Genomic DNA, 24320 nt, shown 5'->3' on the forward strand with positions numbered 1-24320 from the left:
GGTTAATGAGTTAATACAACTAATTAGTTAATTGGTTAAATATAATTAATCAATTAATTAGTTACCTTGTGTTAATGGAAACCTACTTGGTTCCTAGCATGGATTCGAATTATAATCCTACTAGGTTAGAATGTGTTTATGAACCTAATATGGGTTATCCTGGATTTGATTGAATACGAAATTAGTTGTATTAAACTATTAATACAAGTAATTGATGGTTTGATTAAATCCTGATAATCACAATCCAACGGTTAGATTGGCCTAACCCAAATGGAATTAAACTAACTCTAAATTGATTAGAGTTTCTTGGTGATATGACTTTGCATTTAAGGATGTATTATTTTCTTGCAGGACCTTGAGCAATTATAGGACTTTCATATTATACAAGGATATATTTCTGGGGGTTCTAGGATTTGACCTGCGATTTATCCGGTGGGTAATTCTCTGTATTTGGTCAATACAGATCTATCCTCTTTCCAGTGCATGATTTATTTCCTATTATTGTTGATTAGTTTATTGATCATATTCCTACACCTGTTTGTGGGTAATTTACTGTATTTGGTCAATACAGTTCTGATTCATTTTTAGTGCATGATTCGTTTACAGTCATTGTAGTTTGATACCTTGATTCCATTCTTTCCTGTTATTTGTATACTTCTTACATTTCATATCATGCTTGTCCTTATGTATGTTGATCTTGGATTATTATTCCTGATTATTGTTTCTGTCCTGGATATGACATTTGTGATCATTATTGGTATGATTCTTGTCTTATGATACCCATGATCATTAGAGTTTATTACTTACGTTTGTTGATCAATACGGTAGATGCTAGTTACTATGATTTGAGCATCTCATCATGTGCATGATACTGGCTATCATCAGCTCAGAGTACGAGATGAGGATGTCCAGAAGACAACTTTCCGCACTCGGTACGAACACTATGAGTTTTTGGTGATGTCGTTCGGTCTCACCAATGCTCCTACTGTATTTATGGATCTGATAAACCGGATTTTCTTGGAGTATCTGGATCGATTCGTCATTGTCTTTATCGATGATATTCTTATATATTCTCGATCAGAGGTAGAGCATGAGCAGCATCTCCGCATTGTACTCAAGACATTACGTCGGGAGCAGTTGTACACAAAGTTCAGCAAATGTGCTTTCTGATTATCATCAGTGGGATTTCTTGGGCACGTGGTATCTAGTAGAGGAATTTCTGTTGATCCTCAGAAGATTGAGGCTGTTACTGGTTGGGAGCAGCCGAAGATAGTTCAGGAGGTCCGTAGTTTTCTAGGTTTAGTAGGATATTATTGGAGATTTGTTAAGGGTTTCTCGCGTCTTGCTACACCGCTAACTCGTCTAACCAAAAAGGAGCAAAGTTTGTCTGGTCAAAGGCCTGCGAGACTAGCTTCCAAGAGCTTAAGCAGCGGTTAGTGAGCGCTTCGATTCTTGTGATTCCTTCTGGAGATGATGGATTCACACTTTACACAGATGCATCATTCTAGGGACTTGGTGCAGTATTGATGTAGCGTGACCGGGTGGTCGCTTATGCTTCTCGTCAGTTGAAAGACCACAAGAAGAATTACCCTGTAGATGATTTGGAGCTTGCCGCTATTATCTTCGCCTTGAAGATTTGGCGACACTACTTATATGGAGTTACCTTTGAGATTTTCACTGATCATAAAAATCTGAAGTATCTGTTCACCCAGAAAGAACTGAACCTCAGACAGAGACGCTGGATGGAGTATCTGAAGGATTTCAACTGTACCATTAGCTATCACCCAAGTAAAGCTAATGTAGTCACAGATGTACTCAGTCGGAAGTCACGTGGGATTCTGACTAGTCAGATGGTAGCCGTTACTGATTTGATCTAGCAGTTTTCCGAATTGGGACTGATAGAGCATAGTCGGACTCAGCATGATGTTCTGGTTTCAATGGTTGCTCAGTTACCTATAGTGGAGAAGATTAAGTTGGCCTAGGCTAGCGATCAGCATCTGCAGTTTATCCGCAGCAGAGTGGACTCTGGACAGCAGTTAGAGTTCACATGTTATGCAAAGGGGATAATTCGATTTCGAGATCGACTTTGTGTTCTAGAGCAGCATCCGCTTAAAGATGAATGCTACATGAGACACATCATTCGAGGTTTGCAATACATCCAGGTGGTAGTCGTATGTATCGAGACCTTAAGTGCCTCTATTGGTGGGACGACATGAAGAGAGGTATCACAGATTTTGTTGAGAGGTGTTTAGTCTATCAGCAGGTGAAGATTGAACACCAAACACCAGCAGGATTACTTCAGAAGATACCATTGCCTGAGTGGAAGTGGGAGAACATCACTATGAATTTCGTTACTGCCTTGCCCAAGACCCAGAAGGGGCATGATGTGATTTGGGTAATCGTCGTCGATTAACCAAATCTACTCATTTCCTTCCGATACGTCGATAGATTCATTGGATCGTCTAGCCGACATTTATTGCCGAGAGATTATCAGATTACATGGTGTACCTGCTAGTATTATTTCTCATAAAGATCCGCGGTTTACTTCCCGATTTTGACAGAGTCTGCAGTAAGCATTGGGCATAGAGCTTCACTTCAATAAAACATTTCATCCCAGACAGACGGTCAGTCAGAGTGCACTATCCAGACTATGGAGGACTTATTACGAGCGTGTGTTATGGATTTCTGTGGCAGTTGGGAGGATCACTTGCATTTAGTGGAGTTTGCGTATAATAACAGCTACCATTCTACCATTCAAATGGCTCCATTTAAGGCATTGTATGGTAGACCCTATCGATCTCCGGTATTGTGGGAGGAGGTCGGCGAGCGACAGTTATTGGGTCCACAGTGTATACAGCACAAGGCAGAGCTTGTACGAGTTATCAGGACGTATGACAGAGGCTCAGGATAGATAGAAGAGTTATGCATACTGGAGACGTCGACCATTGAGTTCTCTGTGGGCGATCATGTGTTTTTGCGAGTTTCACCCATGAAAGGGGTGAAGAGGTTCGGACTGAAAGGGAAGCTTGCTCCATGCTACATTGGTCCCTTTGAGATACTAGAGCGGATTGGCGAGGTGGCATACCGCCTAGCACTACCGCCGATACTTGCTAGTGTTCATAGCGTATTTCATGTTTTTATGCTGCGAAAATACGTACCTCATCCTTCGCATGTTTTGAAGGAAGTACCTGTTCCTCTACAGCCGGACGCGACTTATGAGGAGATTCCGGTGCGGATTCTTGATTGGAAAAAATGGTGGTTGTGGAACAAAACCATTCGACTTATAAAAGTCGGATGACAGCATCATTCAGATAAGGAGGCTACATGGGAGCTGAGGATGTTATCCGAGCTCGATATCCCCATCTATTTGCTTGAGGTATGATTTTAAATGTTTATAGTATTTCTGCATTGTAGGATGAAGTTAATAAATTTGGGGACCAAATTTTTTATTAGTGGGGGAGAATATAAAATACCAAATATTTGGGAGTAATTTGTAAAATTTACCCTAATTACAATTAATTTTTAAAACCAGTTAAATAAACCCAAATTAAGCTACTTTAGCCAATTAATAAACCTAGCTATTAATTAATTAAATATGGTTATTTAAAGGATTTATTTGATTAATAGGATTAATGGATTAAAGGGTTAAGTGGCTAAAGGTTTAATGGTTAATCCAAAACCCGTTAACGCCATGGATCCAATAAGAACCCGATAAAAAGCCTTCACCCGCGATTCCCCTTTCTCCTCCGTGATCTTTTCCTCTGCTTCGCACAGTCTTTTGTTGGGTTTTTCGAGCCGCAAAACCGCTTTTGCGTGCGGAAACCTCGAAGCCCCATGACAAAAAGGATCCGTGCGAAACAAGAAAAATGCTTGTACATGCTTAAAACCTTAGATCTACACTAGATCTACGAGATAAGAACTTTACCCTCGATGCGTGCCCTTCGCGTATCCCGCTCGTCCACGATGGAGTCGGATCTCAAGAGCTACTCGTGTAGTCTCCTCTACGGTATCCACTCGGACAAATATGTGGAATCAAAAGCTTAGAGTGTGCTAGCACCCTTAGAGCTTTTGGCAGCAAGTGGAGAAGGGAGAGGAGAAGAAAAACAAAGAAGAAGGAGAGGGAGAGAGCACTCAACGTGGAATCCCAAAATCACATCTTTTCTTTCTTCTTGTGGCCTTCACGAAGGAGAGAGAGAGCTCAAGATGGTGTTAACGTTGAGTGCATGAAAACTCACTTTTCTTCCATTTTGTGGCACACCATTCAAGGTGAATAAATCCCATTTAAAGCCATTAAACCCCATGAGTTACAAACCACACTTGTAACCTCCCATGAGGTGGCACCTTGATGATGTGGAGGCTCACCATTGGCCATCACTTATGCCACCTCATTTCAAAGTCAAATGGTCAAGTCAATAATTGACCATGAGGTGGCATGAGTCAAGTCAACATAATGATGACATGGCAAAAAGTCAAGTCAACATTTATGATGACATGGCACAAAGTCAAGTCAAACTTGACTCAAGTCCAAAATTTCTCCTTCTCAAGTCAAGTCAAACTTGACTTCTAATCTCCCAAAGTTGATCAAATCAACTCCACTAGTCTAGTTTGGATTACACCTAACCCAACTTGATTCATCACATGAATCTAATCCTCTTGGTTCATCACATGAACCTAATTTCCACCTAATTGCCCTTTGAGTGTGACCCTATAGGTTCTTGTAACGTTGGCAATGCCCTAAACTCATTTAGGTGCATAAGTAGTGAGCGGTATCTAGCAACACATCACTACTACCCAAGCTACAAGAATGTTGAGATCCAACATCACCTTGTGACTACTAATTGTGACTCTCACAATATGTGACCATGTCCTTCTATCCTTGATATCAAGATTGATTAAACCGAGGCATAGACCGTGTCATCCTCTAATCAATCTATGTCTTGAACTCCAAGTAGACTCACTCAATCAAACGAGCTCAACATCTCATGTTGACTCATTTGGGCATGGCCATGCACTTTAGTGGTCTCACTCTATCAAGAACTAAGATATCACTCCCGTCATATAGGAGGGATAGATCCCATCTACATCACTCACATCCCACTACATAATTTGTTACATACCCAGTAATCGCCTTTATAGTCCACCCAGTTACGGGTGACGTTTGACGAAGCCAAAGTATGTAACTCCTTATGTTGGGAACCATGGTGACTTCAGGTCTAAGGACTAATAGTCATACTAATAGCCACATGAGAAAGTATATGACACTCATATAACGATCCATGATACTTTCTCATGGCGGGTCATTCAGTATACATTCTCCAATGCATACCCATGTGTCAACTTGATATCTCATATCCATGACTTGTGAGATCAAGTCATCATGTTGACCTACATGCTAGTCTCTACGCATTAACATTGTCCCTGAATGTTAATACTTGACTAGGAATAGTTTAGTGCAGTGTTCTCTATATCATCTCACTATCGATTCAACCAATCGATTGATATAGATACGAACCTACTACACAAGGACGCTATTATACTTAGTTTATTTGGCACTAATACAAGTAAGTATAATAACCATAAAAGTAATGCCTTTATAAATAAATACAATATGATACATAGAGTCCTTACATCAACCATCTCATGATTGGCTCTAGGTCTCTCACTAACAGTTTTGTTGATGAAGTTCGTTGGATTTCCTGTTGATTGTCATCCTCACAGCTCACTGTGGTGATTTGATTAGATCAGGGACCAATTCCGTTGGATCCTCAAGACACGGAGCTACTGGATCTGGTTTTCTCACCATCATCTCCCTCGCACTACGCCAGCATCAGTTAGCACGGTGGTTGTTGACAAAGAGCTGAGGCAATGAGGAGTTTTGATGGCTCTCTAGTGTACTAGGAATTTGAGATTTGAGGTAAATTCTGGACTCTGATTTGGCTTTCTTGGTTAGCAACAAGTTTAGTGGATTGATCAATATTGTTGAATTTTGGACAGAGACGGAAGATTGAAACATGAGCTGGAATTGATTCTGGATCTGGGAAGAATCGAATTAGGGCTGATCAACGAGGTCTAGGGCATAATCAGTTCTATTGGAGGTGAGTTCTTCCTTGAATTTGATTAAGCTTTGTTAGCAATAAATTATAGGTTGTTTATTATTGGGTAAGGTTCTGATCAGATTATCATTTAGGGATTAAGACCTATTAGATTGTTTAATAAAATCAACTAAGTGATTGTTAACCTTAGTTTGAGTCTAACCAACCGTGATTATGTTGGTTAAGATTAGATTGATTAGTTTAGGTTTAATTAAACCTGAAATCAATTGGGTTAATGAGTTAATACAACTAATTAGTTAATTGGTTAAATATAATTAATCAATTAATTAGTTACCTTGTGTTAATGGAAACCTACTTGGTTCCTAGCATGGATTCGAATTATAATCCTACTAGGTTAGAATGGGTTTATGAACCTAATATGGGTTATCCTGGATTTGATTAAATATGAAATTAGTTGTATTAAACTATTAATACAACTAATTGATGGTTTGATTAAATCCTGATAATCACAATCCAACGGTTAGATTGGTCTAAACCTAAATGGAATTAAACTAACTCTAAATTGATTAGAGTTTCTTGGTGATATGACTTTGCATTTAAGGATGTATTATTTTCTTGCAGGACCTTGAGCGATTATAGGACTTTCATATTATACGAGGATATATTTCTGGGGGTTCTAGGATTTGACCTGCGATTTATCCGGTGGGTAATTCTCTGTATTTGGTCAATACAGATCTATCCTCTTTCCAGTGCATGATTTATTTCCTATTATTGTCGATTAGTCTATTGATCATATTCCTATACCTGTTTGTGGGTAATTTACTGTATTTGGTCAATACATTTCTGATCCATTTTCAGTGCATGATTCGTTTACAGTCATTGTAGTTTGATACCTTGATTCCATTCTTTCCTGTTATTTGTATACTTCTTACATTACTTATGTTTATACCATGCTTGTCCTTATGTCTGTTGATTTGGATTATCGTTCTTGATTATTGTTTCTATTCTTCAGTATGACATCTGTGATCATTGTTGGTTATAACTCTTGTTTTATGATACCCATGATCGTTAGGGTTTATTACTTACGTTCGTTGATCAGTACGGTAGATGCTGATTACTATGATTTGAGCATCTCATCATGATGCATGATAACGATTATAAATCCCAATGTTGTGGGTCTATCATGATGGTAGATGGCTTTAGTGATATATCTATATAGGTGGTTATCACACCCTATTTCCATCGCGGTGATGGTGGTTGTATGGTAGTGTACGAAGCCGAGTCGATGATTTGACCTTGACACCGGATAGGGGTGGTACTCGGAGAGTACATGGTTGGTACGTCGGTGATGAGTATTAGAGGACAGATATCGGTCATAGGATACGTAGCTTATCATAGATACTGGATCACCGGACTACTTGATTGTAGGGTCGGAGCAATGATCCCCTGATTTGGATCACTGGACTACTTTGTTGTAGGGCGTGGAGTACTGATCCCCTAATGTCGGACATTCCCAAGCTCAGATGCTTGCACGAGTTCTGCAGTGAGTGTGGCAGTTGCATCATGCATATGCGCATCATGTGCATGATATATATGTATTGGACCGCACTAATACTGCATTTTGATTGTCTACTTGTTTGATTCTTGACTGTTGCACTATGTTTGACATGTCATTTATATGGTGCATTACATGAGATCCATGTTAGTTGTTTATTATCTGCAGAGACTTTATTGATACCTTGTTGACCTTTGGTATGTATCTATGCATTTTCTACTTATTTTGTCATGCACTTTCTTTCTGTATTACCCACTAAGTATTTGTACTCATATTTTTAGACCTTGGGATTTTTCTGTCTTCCCAGATATCAAGTAGGAGCTTACAGAGGATGCCAAGGATCTGCCAGCTATGCCATCTCACGACGATGAATTGTGATATTAGTGTGTGGATGTATTGTTGTACTTGTGATCCTATGTGTGTAGTTGTTTACTTTCGACACTATCAGATTTTCTGATTTCGTTTCGGTGTTTTCGAAACTATAGCATGTTTCCTATTCGTGATTTCATAGTTGTACTTGTTATGTTTCCGCTTACGCAACTTTGGATTTTTCGTTACTTTACAAGTTTATTCCTTAATCGTTGTGTAGAATTAGAATTGCTATTTTCTATTCTTGTGTAAGATATGTACATGGCCGTGTGGGTCACTTTTATTTCTGTTAGTTGTATAAATCTATATTTTGTAGTATGGATAGGCCGTGTGGGCCTTATTATATATATGTTTGTATTCAAAAAATTGTCAATGATATTGGGGAGGTGCTGCCAAAATTTTTCGGACGGCTATCTATCGGGTCGTGACACAATAAGACTTGATCACTACAGGATACGTGAAGATTGAAGAGCAACTAGGGGACATTTTCACAAAAGCATTAAATGGGGTTCGGGTTGATTTTCTTTGTAACAAATTAGGCTTGATTAATATTTATGCTCCAACTTGAGGAGGAGTATTATCTGTTTATATTAGTTAAAATATACTCTTAATTAGGTAGTTGTCAATTAACTTAATTATAGTTTTCTTAGTTGGATTCTTTCCTTAAAAAGATTCTTAGTTTGTATATAAATAGACCTCTTATATAAAGAGTGGTAAATTGAGAAGAATAAGAATTATTTTTGGATATTTTGTTCAACTCTATTAACTTATCCTTATCAAAATGTCTAACTTTTGTTACTAGCTAACTGTCATAAGATTGCAGTTGTCACTAAGTTAATTCATTTAAATGTAAATTTTCAACTAGTTATTTACTATGAAGGATCACTTAATTTGATTAATTTGATATGATATTTTTTTAGCCTAGATTTATGACGGTGCATTGATATAAACATATGAAATAAAAGCTTTGATCTTATACATCTCACACCATTCTAAGTGGCTCTATACATAAGCAAGGTAGCCCTAATATACTTATGAGATGCTAGCTACTTCTATAAATTCATGTTTTCTATGATATGTCTTAGCTACATCCATGAATTTACAAAAAACAATCATAAGTTTTGAAAAACTAAGTTTTTAAAATATAAGTTTTGAAAGACATAATATTTTTTTCAGTATAAGTTTTGAAAAACATAAGATGTTAAATAAACCTATTCTACTTAGCACATACCTAGTTGCTTCTGAATGTGCTAAATTCAGTTTCAAATAAGGGTTTAGTAAAAATATCTGTTTAGGTTTAACTTGAACTGAACATAATCAAATACAATATCACCCTTAGCTACATGGCCCTAACAAAGTGATATTTTATTTCTATGTGTTTAGTCCTTGAATGATATATTAGATTTTTAATTAAGTTGATTGACTTTATGTTATCAATTAGGACTTTAGCATTTTTGTAATTGTATTGGAAATCTCTAAGTGTATGCATCATCCATAATAGTTAAGCTACACATTCCCCCATAGCTATATATTCTGCTTCAATAAACAATACAACATAGTATTGCTTTCTACTATATCAACTGACTAGACTTTAACCCAACAATTGGTAACTATCACTTGTACTTTTTCTGTCTAGTTTACAACTAGCACAGTCAGAGTTAAAATTATTAGATATAAGGTACCACAATCCTACATTTAGTGTTCCCTTAATATACCAAAGTATTCCTTTTATAAATGTTAATGTGATCCTTTTACATTTGATTGATATACATACCAACTACAAATAAAATATCAGATCAGCTTACAGTTAAGTATAACAAACTACCTATTGCACTTCTATAGTTTTTTAAGTCAACTGATTTTCTATCTAGGTCACTATCAATTTTTACATTCGTTATCATAGGTGTATTAATTTCTTTAGCATTTTCCATTCTATTTTTTTTTATTAATTCATTAGTATATTTATATTGAAAAATATAATTTCCATCTTTTATTTGTTTGATTTGTAAACCTAAGAAGAAATTTAATTCTCCTACTAGATTCATTTTGAATTCACTTTGCATTGATGTAATAAAATTTTTTAAGAATTTTATGTTAGTTAAGCCAATTATTATATTATCTATATAGATTTGAGCTATAGAAATATCTTTTTCTAGGGTTTTAACAAAGAAGGTCGAGTCAATTTATCCTTGGTTAAATCATTTAGATACTAAGTAGGTTGATAATCTTTCAAACCAAGCCCTAGGTACCTATTTTAGTCCATATAAGATTTCCTTTAATCTAAAGGCATGGTTTGAGTGGCCTAGATCTTCAAATTTTGATGGTTGACTTACATAGACTTCTTCCTTAATAAGTCCATTAAGAAATGTGAATTTTATGTACATTTGATAGAACTTGAACCCCTTATATGTTGCATAGGCTAGCATCATCCTAATGATTCAAGTTTAGCTATAGATGCATAAGTTTCATCATAGTTTAGTCCTTTTACATGGCTAAATCCTTTAGCTACTAATTGGGTGTTGTTTCTAACAATTTCACCGTTGTCATCTAGCTTATTTCTAAACACTCATTTGGTGTCAATAATAGACTTGTCTTTTAGCATTGATACTGGATTTCATACTTGGTTTCTTTCAAACTGGATTAGTTCCTCTTGCATTGCAAGAATCTAATCAAGGTTAGATAGGGCTTCTTGTAAGTTTTAGATTCAATTTTAGATATTAAGGTTATTTGCCTCAAGTTTCTATAAGACAATCGAGTTTGAACTCCTAGATTTAGGTCACCCAAAATTTGATCAACTGGGTGGTTAGATCTTAATCTAAGTGCTCTTATCTTAGGATTAACATTTGGTTCTTTTGGTTCATTTATGTTTAATTTAGGTCTAAGTTCATCATCTTCTAGCTTTTTAGTATTTTGTTCATTATTTGAATTAATTTGATTAGGTTGATTTGAATTTTCTTTTTGTTCATTATTTGAATTAATTTGATTAGGTTGATTTGAATTTTCTTCATCAAATATAATGTTAGTAGTTTTAACTTTCAAGTATTTTTGTTATAGACTCTATAGGCTCTACTAATTTAGAATAACCTATTAATTTAAATGTAAATTTTTAAGTAGTCCTTTGTGTTTAATATATGTACTTTGCATCTAAATACTGTTAAATACTTTAAGTTGGATATTTTATTATAATATATTTCATAGAGGGTTTTATCATAAAGTCTATTAATCAAAATCCTATTTTGAATGTAGCAGGTTGTGTTTATTGCTTCAACCCAAAATTGATTAGATAAATTATAGTCATTTAACATGGTCCTCGCTACTTCTTGTAGTGTTCTAGTTTTTCTTTCTACTATAGTGTTTTATTAAAGGATTCTAAGGCATAGGAATTCATGGTGATAACAATTATTTTTGTTATAGACTCTATAGGCTTTACTAGTTTAGAATAACCTAGAAAGAATTCCATTTATTGATTTAGATGTAAATTTTTAAGTAGTCCTTTGTGTTTAATATATGTACTTTGCATCTAAATATTCTTAAATATTTTAAGTTGAATATTTTATTATAATATATTTCATAGAGAGTTTTATCATCAAGTCTATTAATCAAGATCCTATTTTAAATGTAACAGGTTGTGCTTATTGCTTCAACCCAAAATTGATTAGATAAGTTATATTCATTTAACATAGTCCTAGCCGCTTCTTGTAATGCTCTAGTTTTTCTTTCTACTATACCATTTTGTTAAGGGATTCTAGGGCATAAGAATTCATGGTGATAACAGTTATTTTGGTAAAATTCATTAAATTTATGATTTTCAAATTCCCCTCAATGATCACTTTTTATTATTTTAATTTTTATATTTTTTCCATTTTCTATTAACATACATAGATTGTTAAAATTTTTAAATGTTTCGTCTTTAGTTTTTAAAAATTTAACCCAGGTAAATCTTTAATAATCGTCAAGTATTACTAAGTAGTATTGGTTTACGCTTAGTGATTATCGAACAAGTCTAAGTGTAGGAGTTCAAATATTGAGTTGGTTTGATTCAAATTAGTTAATTTGTGAATTGATTTCCTTGTTGACAAGCATTACAAATAATATTTTTTAAGTTTTTTAATTTTGGTAGACCTTTGACTAAGTCATTTTGACTTATTTTTTAAATGAGTCTTAGGTGAGTGTGATCCAATTTTCTGTGCCATAACTTAGTTTCCTTTTAACTATGTCAAGTGGACACTTAAGTGAGAAACTTAGTCGATTAATTGTGTAGATCTTATTTTTCCTAAGTCCTTTAAGTGTAATTTCGAGGTTTTCAATATTTTTAATCAGGCATTCAAAATTTGAAAATGTTACCAAATAACTAGAGTCACACAATTGACTTATGCTAAGCCGATTAAACTCAAATTTATCAACTAGTAGGACTTTACGAATTACAAAATTGAAACTTAATTCAATATTACCTATTCAAATTACCTTAAGTTTACCATTATTTTCGAATGCCACCGATCCTAGATTTTTGAGTTTCAATTTGGTAAATTTCAATACGTCTCCGATCATGTGTCTAAAACATCCACTATTCAACATCTATTAGCCCAAATATTTATATTCCTCCACATAAGATATTTCATTTGGATCTAACTTATAATTGGAGTTTTAAAAGTGGTTGATTGATTTTTACTACTTATTTTCCATCTCACCCATTCTAGATTATAAAACATGTTAGCCTTATAAGTTGTGTGAAATGTGTTTTCATTTTACTTAATTTAAAATTAGTTGTGGATCTAAAAGGGTTATCTAACTTTGTATTAGATTCAGACTTAGCTTTGAATTTGTCAAGCTAGTATTTTTAGAATAAACTTACAGGTTATGGTGAGTCACATTAGACGTCATTAAAGTAATCACGTGCCTAAGATAAAACTTTCTCAAAACAATCAACCCAAGAAACTTAGTGCTAAATCTTAGTTTAACTAGCTCATATTGAACTAGGGTAGATTCCAGTAGTTCTACTAAGCCAACTGCGCTAGGTAGAATGCTCATGATTCAACTTAAACATGCTTCGACCCAGTTTCCCTAGTCCACTATCATCCAAATCCCTTCCGATGCTATGTTGTCAGGGTCAGTTTGAGATTATTGGACATTGTTTCCTTCTATAATCAACAACACACCATGTACATAATACTACTTCCCAACTCATCGGGCCTATTGATCTATCGATCTAAACCTCACCCTTTGATGAATTAAAGATGTACATATTAAGCACACATGTTTGTTATTATATCGGGATTAAGAGCATGTACATCTATAGTAACAAAGATTTAGTTCGATTATATAGTCAGTATAAATCGAACAATCCTCAGATGGTCCTGCTCAATACACACTAAGTGTACTAATGTAATTTTATAGTCAAGAAAGACTAAGACCAAATTACACTACAACCACTCCGATGGTTTGTCGAATCCATCTTGGTTGTGAACACTGTTTATAATCTATAAGGGACTGATAACATGGTCTTCTGTGTGTGACTCCGCACACTATGTTGATCTACAGTATAGATTAAATGGACACTGCAAAATATTGACCAAATGTGATTCTTATTTCAGAATGTTTATTTACATAGCTAGGATTCTGGTATACATCCCAACAGCCACCTCTGCTTGTCTTTTCTTTAACTCAACTTGGGCTCCTTCCAAGGTTAATTCCAATACCAGCTGGCCCTCAAGTGGCATCCTATGCCTTCTTTTGAAGTATCTTTGAATCCTCAATGGCATGGTGCAGTTGAGCGTCCCGATCAAGTAGCTAGTCTTGAGTCTGCTTCAGGTGGGCCTCTTGTTGCTCAGTAAGAGCAACCAGATGAATTATTTCTTGTTGAAGCGGCTCCACCACTATCTCTAGTAGATCTCTATCGTGAACTCGGGTTTCTTGCAATGCCTTTTCTAGGGCCGCCTTTTGTTCCTTTGCTTCCCCGAGTTCTTCTTGATAATGACCAAGGTAACCCGCAGTTCCTCCACTTCCCGCTGGCTCTTCATCAAGTCGACCCTTAAAGCCTCTACTTCCGGCACTGGTTGTGTCCCCTAAACTTCATATTCTCTTAATTATCTCTCCATAGATTGAAACTCTTGGTACAAGTGGGGCAGTCGACTATGAAGCTCCAAGTGCTCGGGCCATAGCTGCTAGAAATAACGAGCCTTTATTACTAGTTACCTTCACCATGGAGTCATTCATACGGCTGCTCAGGATAATAGTGTTGTTAGATTTGACAGGTGTCGTAAGACAATCGCCTTACAGTTATATTATTTATTGGATAAATAACAATTCACTATTTGAGTGCATATTCCATATATGTTTGATTGGATATTAAACTCAAATACTGAATGTCCGCAATATGATTCATAGCATAAGAGAATTTGTGATTGGATCCCAACTAGTGAGCATCTCTACATATGCAATTATGAATGTATTGAAACTATTCATAACCGAGGAATTGATGAGTACGGACGTTATCGATTCTGTCGAGACTAGCACGTTTTGAACCCCTTGGTTAACCAAGCAGTTGATCTCACTGCTGGAGACATTGGATATTGAAAGTTAAACGTGGATGTTGGTTAAAGGTAACCAGTTTATTGGAGTAACCTACTTTGAAACTTCATATGGTTCGATACATATGTCAATGAAGATCTCAGTGCAGCTTAAGTGCGAGCTTCCTTTGACTTTCGGTATTCAAGTCACCTTGGTCATGGAGGCTTATACTTTTACATCTTAAGTAAGTATCTCTGAGGAGGTGTGAACCTGAGATAATTGGATATAAGTTGAAGTACCCGAAGGTGTTTGAATAACCCATAGAGGATTCACCGCTCCTTGGAAAAGCAGACGTATACCCTGCGGCCGCTTGTCAAGATTGTTACTAAAAGTCTTTGGCCAAAGCATTACATGTCAAGAGTATGGTACTCTTGGACACCTGTATAAGTAACTTGAATCCACAAGATAAGAAAGCAGCTTGGGCTAGGTGTGACATAGACAACCTAGTGAAGACCGACACATAGATCATGTCTTGAACCAAGCGGGTATAAGACGGTGAAAGGAACGAGGCACGATTCATTGTAGCTACTGAAAGGTTCAGAATTGTTGTGGAATCAATCAATAATTTTACGATCAATTGGGGATCATGATATACTACTAGGTGCCACTCATGATCGTTCCATAATTAATGGTTAGTTACGGACGACCAACATAACCAGAAACCTATTGGGTCACACGCACAACAAGTTCTCTGATGGACTTAAAATGAATTTGAGAATTAGATTCTTAGAATGAGAGAAATAAAGTCTCATTGGATCGGACAAAGGACAATGGAATTCATCTTACAAAGATGAAACGAATGAAACTGATTTCGTTCAAATCCAAGGTCGTTTGGTTAGTGAATCAAATGATTCTTTCTTAAATCAAAATTGAACCAACTTAGTTTGGTTCATCATGGAAGTGATTTTGGCAGAACTGATGTGATGAGGAGCTTCGTCTTGTGAAGATGAATTGAACAAAACTAGTTTGGGTTAAATCGAAGGTCACTTGGTTAATGAACCAAGTGAACCAAAAGCGGTCTGATTTGCTACAGTGATTAGGATTAAGCCGGTTTAGCCTGGTTCTTCCCAAACCTAATTGATCCAGATTTTAATACTATAGCATCTCAAAAAAAATCAAGATCGCATTTTTCCTCACCTGTTCATCCTCTCCGCACGGCACCGGCGCTTCTGCCTCCCGCTCGCGCGATAGAAGCGCTAAACTGCCACCGTCACCGACCGTCCTGACCGCGTGAGGGAGGGCCACTGCAGAAGCCCTAGCTACCTCCGTGTGGTTTCTTCTTTCCAATAGCGCGAACTCCTCTTTTCTTCTTCATCTGCGAGAATGTTGCATCCTTTTCCATGTCGGTCGATCGCTAGTTCTGGAGGAGGGGACGAGAGTCGACTGCCGGAGGAGAAGGAGCTAACTTGAGCGCCACCTTCTTTGCTCTATCATCTAGTGATTTCTTCTATGAATTCGCATTGCTGGTCGGTAGAACAAGGGTGCTTCCTGGTCGACCATTGCCGCTGTTCTTCTTTCTCTCGAACAGATTGTTTCCTCTGTGTTTGGCCGCATGGGTGAGGAGAAATTGTATTCTCTGTTTTTGACCGCATGGGTTGAGGAGAAGATTGTTTCCTATGTTTTGGCTGCATGGGTGAAGAGAAGATTGGATTCTCTGTTTGTTGAAAACTCATTTTCAACCATCGGAGAAATCATATGCGAGTTAGTTATTGGAAGTTTGTGAAGCTTCCAAATAATTATTCCATCGTCGTCAGAAAGAATTTTTGACTGTTTGTTCTAAATCGATGGTCAATCATTGACCACTAAAAACTACACTGACAATACAATTCTCGGTGATAGACAGAAAATCCTGAAACAATCGTAACAAAAGTTGTTGCATAAATTCCAAAATTAGGCTTTTCTCTCGATTCGATCGTCATCAATCATCGGCTAGTACTAAAGACAATGATGCGACTCGTGGCTTCTGAAGTCGTCCAAACGAGAGCTTGGCGTTGATCACAAGTAGAGACGGGACTCTGACGAGGACCGCTAGATTGATATCAATCCTGCTCAAACATTATTGGAAAGGTATACGCAAAATTATTTAATTCTCTATAAATTTTAATTATGTGCATAGAATAATTTATTATTTAGAAAATTTTAATTTCTTATCATGCCTTGTACACTGTTTATTTCCTACTTTGCATGTGTGTGTTGTGATAATAATTAGTTAAACTATCTGTTTATTTCCACTGCGCACGTTTTCAAAACGTATAAACACACGCATTACACCGGGACGATCCCAACAAGTGTCGACGTTCCTATAGCCCTTGACTCCACGAATTGCATGAATTCTGTTCATAATTCCCCACCCCTCTAAGCGAGGGTCCACGAGGTCTTGATCCCAAGAGTCAAACACAGGGTCTGTCGATGGATTGGCTTCTTTGATCGTTGGAGACGGAGGTACTGCTGAGGGTGACGTGACTATAGGGGGCAGCACACTTGAGATAGCAGTCAGCTCAACCTCCTACTCAGTTAAAGGGGCTTGGGCTTTAGTTTAGGAGAGCTTGAGAACAACACCTCTCCTATAAATTGGTGCAGTTGTTTGGGTCAACCCCGATGCAGTGGACTCTGGTGCAATGGGAGTCGAGTTATTGGCCCCAGGTGCCACATTGGGGGATCGAAGTTGAGGTTTCAGCAACGCGGGCTTTCTTCTTCTCCTTCTCTACTTAAGTCAGTGATTGTGGTTAACTACTCTTCTTCTTGAGACGAGATGTCGGCGGCCTCATAACTCCCGAGGGTACCACCACTGCCAACGGGAAGGCATTCTCTAATACTGCCTCTTGATTTCGTTGGCCTTCCTCAATAGTATCTGGTAATGCACCCAACTTCATGGCTCCTTTGTGGTTGGGAGTTGGTCTTCCAACAACTAGACGTCTGGCATCTTGGTTTCTGACTTTTAAATTTTCCTCGAAAATAGCAGGAGTTATTAAGGACTCAAGTGCCGCTCGGCCCCACTTCAAATATTTATTGACCGAGGCGTTCATCCAGACTTCTTCTGCATCAGAAAGTAACCTTTACTTAGCTATCACAAGTACGAAGTATAACTTACTTACCGAGTGGTAGAGGCAGACCAGCCTCTATGGGACTGAGTCTTCTTTGATACAGTAACCCCTTCTCGTTCACTAACTTGTTGACGTTAAATTTGAGATCTTTTAACAACTCGGCTACCTCTATGTAGGCCTGTTCTTTCTTGTATGATGGGAGAGTGGGTGGACTTGATAACTTAGATTGTCATTCGGTCGGAAAGTTCATTGAACTCGGGCCACTCACAAAAAAGAATTGCGACTTCCAACCCTTATGGAAGTCGGATATTTATCTAGAAAGCTGCACCCAGATCTCGTTATAAACTAGAATACGCCTTCCTCCATCCTCTTTGGGTAAAAGAAGAAATGGAAGAAGGCAGGACTTAAAGGAATCTGGTAAACTTAAACACTAAGGCAACTCTACAAAGCAGTAGGAAGGAATTGGGGGTTAACTGTTATAAAGGAAAATGAAAATACATGGAGACCTCTTGAAAAAACTCTGAGATGGGAAATCAAAGACCACCTACTAGTTGACCATGGAAAAAGGTTACAAAACTAGTCGTGGGGTTGTGTGGCCTCTGATCTGGTTTCGATACCCTAACCTTAAAGCTCCATGGGATTCCTAAGGTGGCCCGTATCTCATTTCTAAACTCACGAGTGACGATGGATTGGATAGATTCGTACCAAGGAGAAGAAGATGAATTAGCAATATCCATGTCTACTAGTGGTGGAAGGAAGACAAAAGGAAAGGATGAGACTTACACATGGCCGAAGATGTAGTCAGAGACGGAGGGTTGTCAAGAAGAAAGCGAAGGCACTATAGCAAAAGCTAAAGAAGGCTTCGCGTCTGTGTCTCTTCATCCTAATATACTGGGTAGAAGAGGTCCTCGTCATCCAATGTGGCGGCGCATAAAAAAGCTGGAGGTCGTACGAACCGTCCGATATGGAACATGATCTATCGCATATCTTTGCCATTAAGAAAGGTGTGTGAATGTCTCATCAGCCATCCTATCCCATTGATGTGCATTGCTTTTACCAAGCGCACTTTGAGCCCCGTGCATCGTTCATTATAGAACTGTAAAATGGCTTGTCAACTGATCCAACCTGAACTATTTCTCCATCTCTGATCGGATAACCATATTCAGTTTGTCATAAACTTGGTCTAGTCAATCGACTGGTCCGCTCCTTCGACTAGACTTAAGGGGAGATTCGTGTTATGGGTATTATGATCTGGCCCACAAAGACCAGTCTTAGATTAAGACACGTCAGACAAAAGAAGGTGACTTGTCTGGACACGTGGCATAAGCGGAGGGAGACTCGGTCGTCACGGTTGACTTGACTAGTTTGTTAGTGTCATCCCTTAGTGCCAATCATGAGATGATTGTTTAGGAAACATATGTATCATATTCATTAATAAAGGCAAGATTTGCTTATTATACTTATTTCTTATCCGTGCTATATAAATAAATATAATAGTGTCCTTGAGTAGTAGGTTCTTGTCTACAACATATCGATTGGTAGAATTGATAGTGAGAGTCTGTAGACATATATAGAACAATACTCTTATCTATTCCTAGACGAGCATTAATATGCAAGGATAATATTAATGCGTTGAAACTAACATGTAGGTCAATTGATGACTTAATCTCACAAGTCATGGATATGTAATATCACGTTGACACATGGGTACATATTAGAAACTATGTACTGAATTGACCCACCATGAGAATGTTTCATGGATCGTTATATGAGTGTCATAAACATTCTCATGTGACTACTATTATGAATAGTCCTTAGACCTGAAGTCACTACGGTTCCCTACATAATGAGTTGTATACTTTGGTTTCGTCAAACGTCACTCGTAACAGGGTGACTATAAAGGCGATCACTAGGTATGCAATAAGTTATGCAGAAGGATGTAAGTGATGTAGATGGGATCTTTCCCTTCCATATGACGGAAGTGATATCTATGGGCCCCGTGATAGAGTAGGACTGCAAAAATGCATGATCATGCTCGTATAAGTCAATATGAGATATTGAGCTTATTTGATTGAGTAGTCTATTTGGAGATCAAAAATTCATGATTGATAAGAGGATGACACGGTCTATACCTCATTGATCAATCTAGATATCAAGGATAGAAGGATTGAATCATACAAGATAGTAGTCACGGAAAGGTTGTGTCGGATCTCGACATTCTCGTCACTTGGGTAGCAATGATGTATTGTAGATGCCGCTCATTCTTATGTCTCTAAAATGATTTTAAAGACATTGCCAATGTTATGAGAACATATTGGGTCACACACTTAGGACATGTGATTTGGAGATGTTTCATGTGATGGATCATTAGGTCATTGGATTGAGTCTAATGTAGATTAGACTCATTGAGTGGGACTCAAAGTAGACTCGTTGAATTAGACTCGAGTTGGACTCAAGTCAAATCGAATCCATTAAGAGGGTTGCATGATCATCATGCATGAGATTAATAGGGTATTAATTCCCTCATCATTAAGAGAGTTGCATGAGCATCATTAAGAGGGTTGCATGATCATCATGCATGACATACATGGGATTAATAAAGGTATTAATTTCATGGTATCCCAAGAGTCAAAAACCCTTCATATTCCATGGTTGGATATAAAAAGGGGTGATAGGCTCTTGAGAGATGGATCTTGGTCTTCTTCCTCTTCTTTTCTACCTCTTGGCCAAACCTAGCATTGTGGCTAGCACCACAATCTGGTACCTCTCCATCTCAGTGTTTGTGTGGATACCGTGGAGGCACGAACACACTGATCACGCTGAGATCCGATAACCTTTGAAGGCAAGAGTTGCTGTCGGGATTGTAAAGAGCTTGCATCGAAGGTAATCTCAATTCCAGTAGATAGAATCGATAAAATGAATATGGTTTCGCATGGATCTTTTGGAGGGATCCTTTTTTCGCTGTGTTTTATGTGGCTAAAATTATTTTTTGACGCATGTAGATCCCTACACAGTTAACTGGACTTAATCGGACACGTTTGACTCACCCAGAATCCCTATTTGACCACTCGCCCATCTACTCGGCCACTTGCCCTGACCCATCTTATGGCCATAGTCTGCCTAAGCCCATTGCTCCTACACTCAAGCTGTGTCCGATCCTTCTCTGTTAGCCCACCAAATCTCTCAGGCGGTCACTGTTGGAATCGTCACAGTGCAATGCGCGTGTTAACACGTTTCGCAAACGTGTGCAGTGGAAATAAATAAATAAATAAAAACTAATTATTATCAACACACATATGCAAAGTAGGAAATAAATAGAGTACAAGACATGGTAGGAATTTAAAATTTGTAGACTGTTGTTAGGAAGTATACTGAAAAGACTTTTGGGGAGAGCCCAAGAGCAAAGTCTTTTGTATATAAACATTTATGAAAATAAGACTTGTCTTTTGTATATCATGTTTTGGTCAAATGATTGCAATAGTGTATTTTGCAATAAAGTCCTCTTAATTCACATTGTAGATAACTTGGTGTCTGTGAGACACAGAAGACCATGATTATCAGTCCCTTGTGAATTATAAACTAAGGCTCACAACCAAGATGGCGTTGGACAACCCATCGGGAACGGTTGTAGTGTAATTCGGTGACTGTCTGTCTTGACTGTAGAATTACACTAGTGCACTTTGTGTGTATTGAGTAGGACCATTGAGGTTGTTCGATTTACTCTGACTCACAAATTGAACAAGACCTCTGTTATTATAAATTATGCACTCTTAATCCCGATGTAATAAATGGGCACCTATAGTTAGTAATTATTGCTTTGATTTACCAAAGGGTGAGATCTTTCCGTCAGATCAATTATTCTCGGTAAGTTGGGTGATGTTACTATCTATACGGTGTGCCATTAATTATAAAATGAATCCGTGTCCCAATAGGGCTGATGATGTCCCCTTGGAGAGCTCATAAGGATTGTCAAGTCAAATCTTGCAAGTGGACTTGGTCCGGCTGACAATAAGGTTGAGTGGTACTATTCAAGGTCTTAGATGTCGATTATTGAGTTGTCAGTGAACTCAGATAATTGACGGACATACGATATCTTAAACACGGGGAGCAATGCATAAAATAATAAGAAGGAACCCATAATGTAATTTGGGGATTGGATTGGTAGTGCAACAATGATCCTCTAGTGGAATGGATCGTTGTTGATGGATGTAGGTGTGTATTCGGGGTTGAATACGGGATCCGAAACCCATCAGAAGGCCAGATCCAATACCTCCTCGAGGTCCCCGCTGTAGCCTAAAGACATCTTCAAAAGGATGCAATCAAACGGATGAGATTAGTTCTCAGCCGTCGGATAAGATTTAATCTCGACCGTTGGATGAGATTAGTTCTCGACCGTAGGATGAGTTAATGGATGAGATCAGCTTGTATCCGTGGGATTAGATCAAGTTGCATCCATTGGATCGAAATAAATAAAGAGGAATAGAAGAGAATAAATTAGAACCGTTGGATGAGATTAAGTCGTCTCCGATGGACGAGATCTCTCCGGTTCGGTTTTATTTCTCTTTGGAAGGAAGAACCGATTCATGAGGTGAACCAGACATGGTTCATTGAACCACACGCCCAAGTGATCTATTCATCGTTGGTGATCTGGATCTCCGTCCTGCGATCCGGATTCTATCCGCTCCGAAGAGCATAGAACCCCACAGAACAAAAATTTTATCCCACCTTGGATCAATTGACAAAGTCTATAAAGAAGACTAGATCAATTGATCCTTCAGGATCGCCGATTCCTAAATTATTATCTACGGTATACTAAATTAATTCTAGTAAATTAAAACTGCGGAAAAATAAATTTTACCAGAACCTTTTGGATGACCTCGCTGCCTTCCGCTGTATTCCTTTCTTCTTCCTGGACGTTGGGTGGACAACGAACCTCCAGAAACAAGAACTGCAACCTCCGGATGGCTTTCTCTTGGATCGACTTTCTCCTTCTCGCAGTATCTTCGCCTTGTCTCGTCTCCTTTGCTCAGATCCGGCCACCCCCTTGGGAAGAAGGTTCGGCCACCTTAGGAGAAGAAAGGGGAAGGTGGCGGTGGAAGAAGAAAACAAATAAAGAGGAGAAGGAAGAAGAAGAAGGGGCGGCGGCTAGGGTTTAGGGAGGAGAAGGGTTCGGCCACCTCTCCTCTCTTCTCTTGAATACTCAATGCCGCCCACCCCCTTAGCCTCTTTTATAGCCTCATGCCCAAGACCAAGCACCCTTTTCTTGCCCATTAAGAAATAATTTTAATTTGAATTAATTCCATGAATTATTTCCAAATTATAAAAACTTCTTAAATCTAGGCTCTTAGATTAGCTTGCTTGGTTTTTAGCCGTTAGATCTTTTTGGAAATAATTAAAAGAATTATTTCCAACCTTATCTAAAGTGGCCGGCCATAATAAGGAATTATTTCCATGAATTAATTCCATATTAAAAGAAATAAAACTTAACCGAAGAGATCTCATCCATCGGATGCAACTTAATCTCATCTAACGGTTACGATATAATCTCCTTTAATATAACTTGATCTCTTCGATCCAATGGCCATGATGCATTCTCTTGGGCGTGTGGTTCAATGAACCAGCTCTGGTTCACCTCGTGAACCGGTTCTTCCTTCCAAAGAGAATTAAAACCGAACCGGATAGATCTCGTCCATCGGAGACGACTTAATCTCATCCAACGGTTCTAATCTATTCTCTTCTATTCCTCTTTATTTATTTCGATCCAATGGATGCAACTTGATCTAATCCCACGGATACAAGTTGATCTCATCCATTAACTCATCCTACGGTTGAGAACTAATCTCATCCAACGGTCGAGATTCAATCTCATCCGACGGCTGAGAACTAATCTCATCCGATTGATTGCATCCTTTTGAAGATGTCTTTAGGCTACAACGGGGACCTCGAGGAGGTATTGGATCTGGCCTTCTGATGGATTTCAGATCCCATATTCAACCCCGAAAACACACCTACATCCATCAACAACGTTGATTGGGAAAAGACACTTAATGGTTGATAGGGAGATACTCTTTACACATCCTTCAGGACATGATATATCTAGCATTTCTCCACTTTAAATATGATATACATCAATTTTGTATCCCATGTTACCATTACTTTCTAAACCATAAATAAAAATTTGAGTTAGTGATTTTGCAATCACTCAAATTCCTTTATTTAGTAAAAATTATTAAGATTAACTGTCAGTAAACCGCAACGTATAGTAAGTCTCAACATATAGAAAGTATAGATAATAAATTATTTCATATGATGATTCTAAAAGAGAATAGAAAATTATGAAGTATCCTTTAACTTCATCCCAAATTTGAAATTAATTAAATAGCATGGATAATGAATCTCATGTGTAGAAATTAAATCAGTAACTTTGAAACCAATAAGCTTACATTAATTAAATTCTAAGAAATCATTTTGCTTAGAACATAGCTTATGCAAATTGTAACCTATTGTTTAAATTATTGATATAAAGTTATCAACAAACTGCAAGAAAAAGATACATATATATGTTATTAGAATAGAGGATTAGAAACCATGCATAGTTGTTTCTCTAAATCTTTAGTATAGCAATTTAGAAGGGAAAAATAAAAACACACATGGTAAATAAGTTGAGAGAATTTAGGCCAAAGTTAAATCACTATTTTTAGATTAGGAATTACTAAACCTCAATATATAATA

This window comes from Curcuma longa, chromosome 4, assembly GCF_044706935.1.
Source record: "Curcuma longa cultivar G26 ecotype Majalengka, Jawa Barat chromosome 4, ITB_CL_G26_1.1, whole genome shotgun sequence".
Classification (NCBI taxonomy): domain Eukaryota; kingdom Viridiplantae; phylum Streptophyta; class Magnoliopsida; order Zingiberales; family Zingiberaceae; genus Curcuma; species Curcuma longa.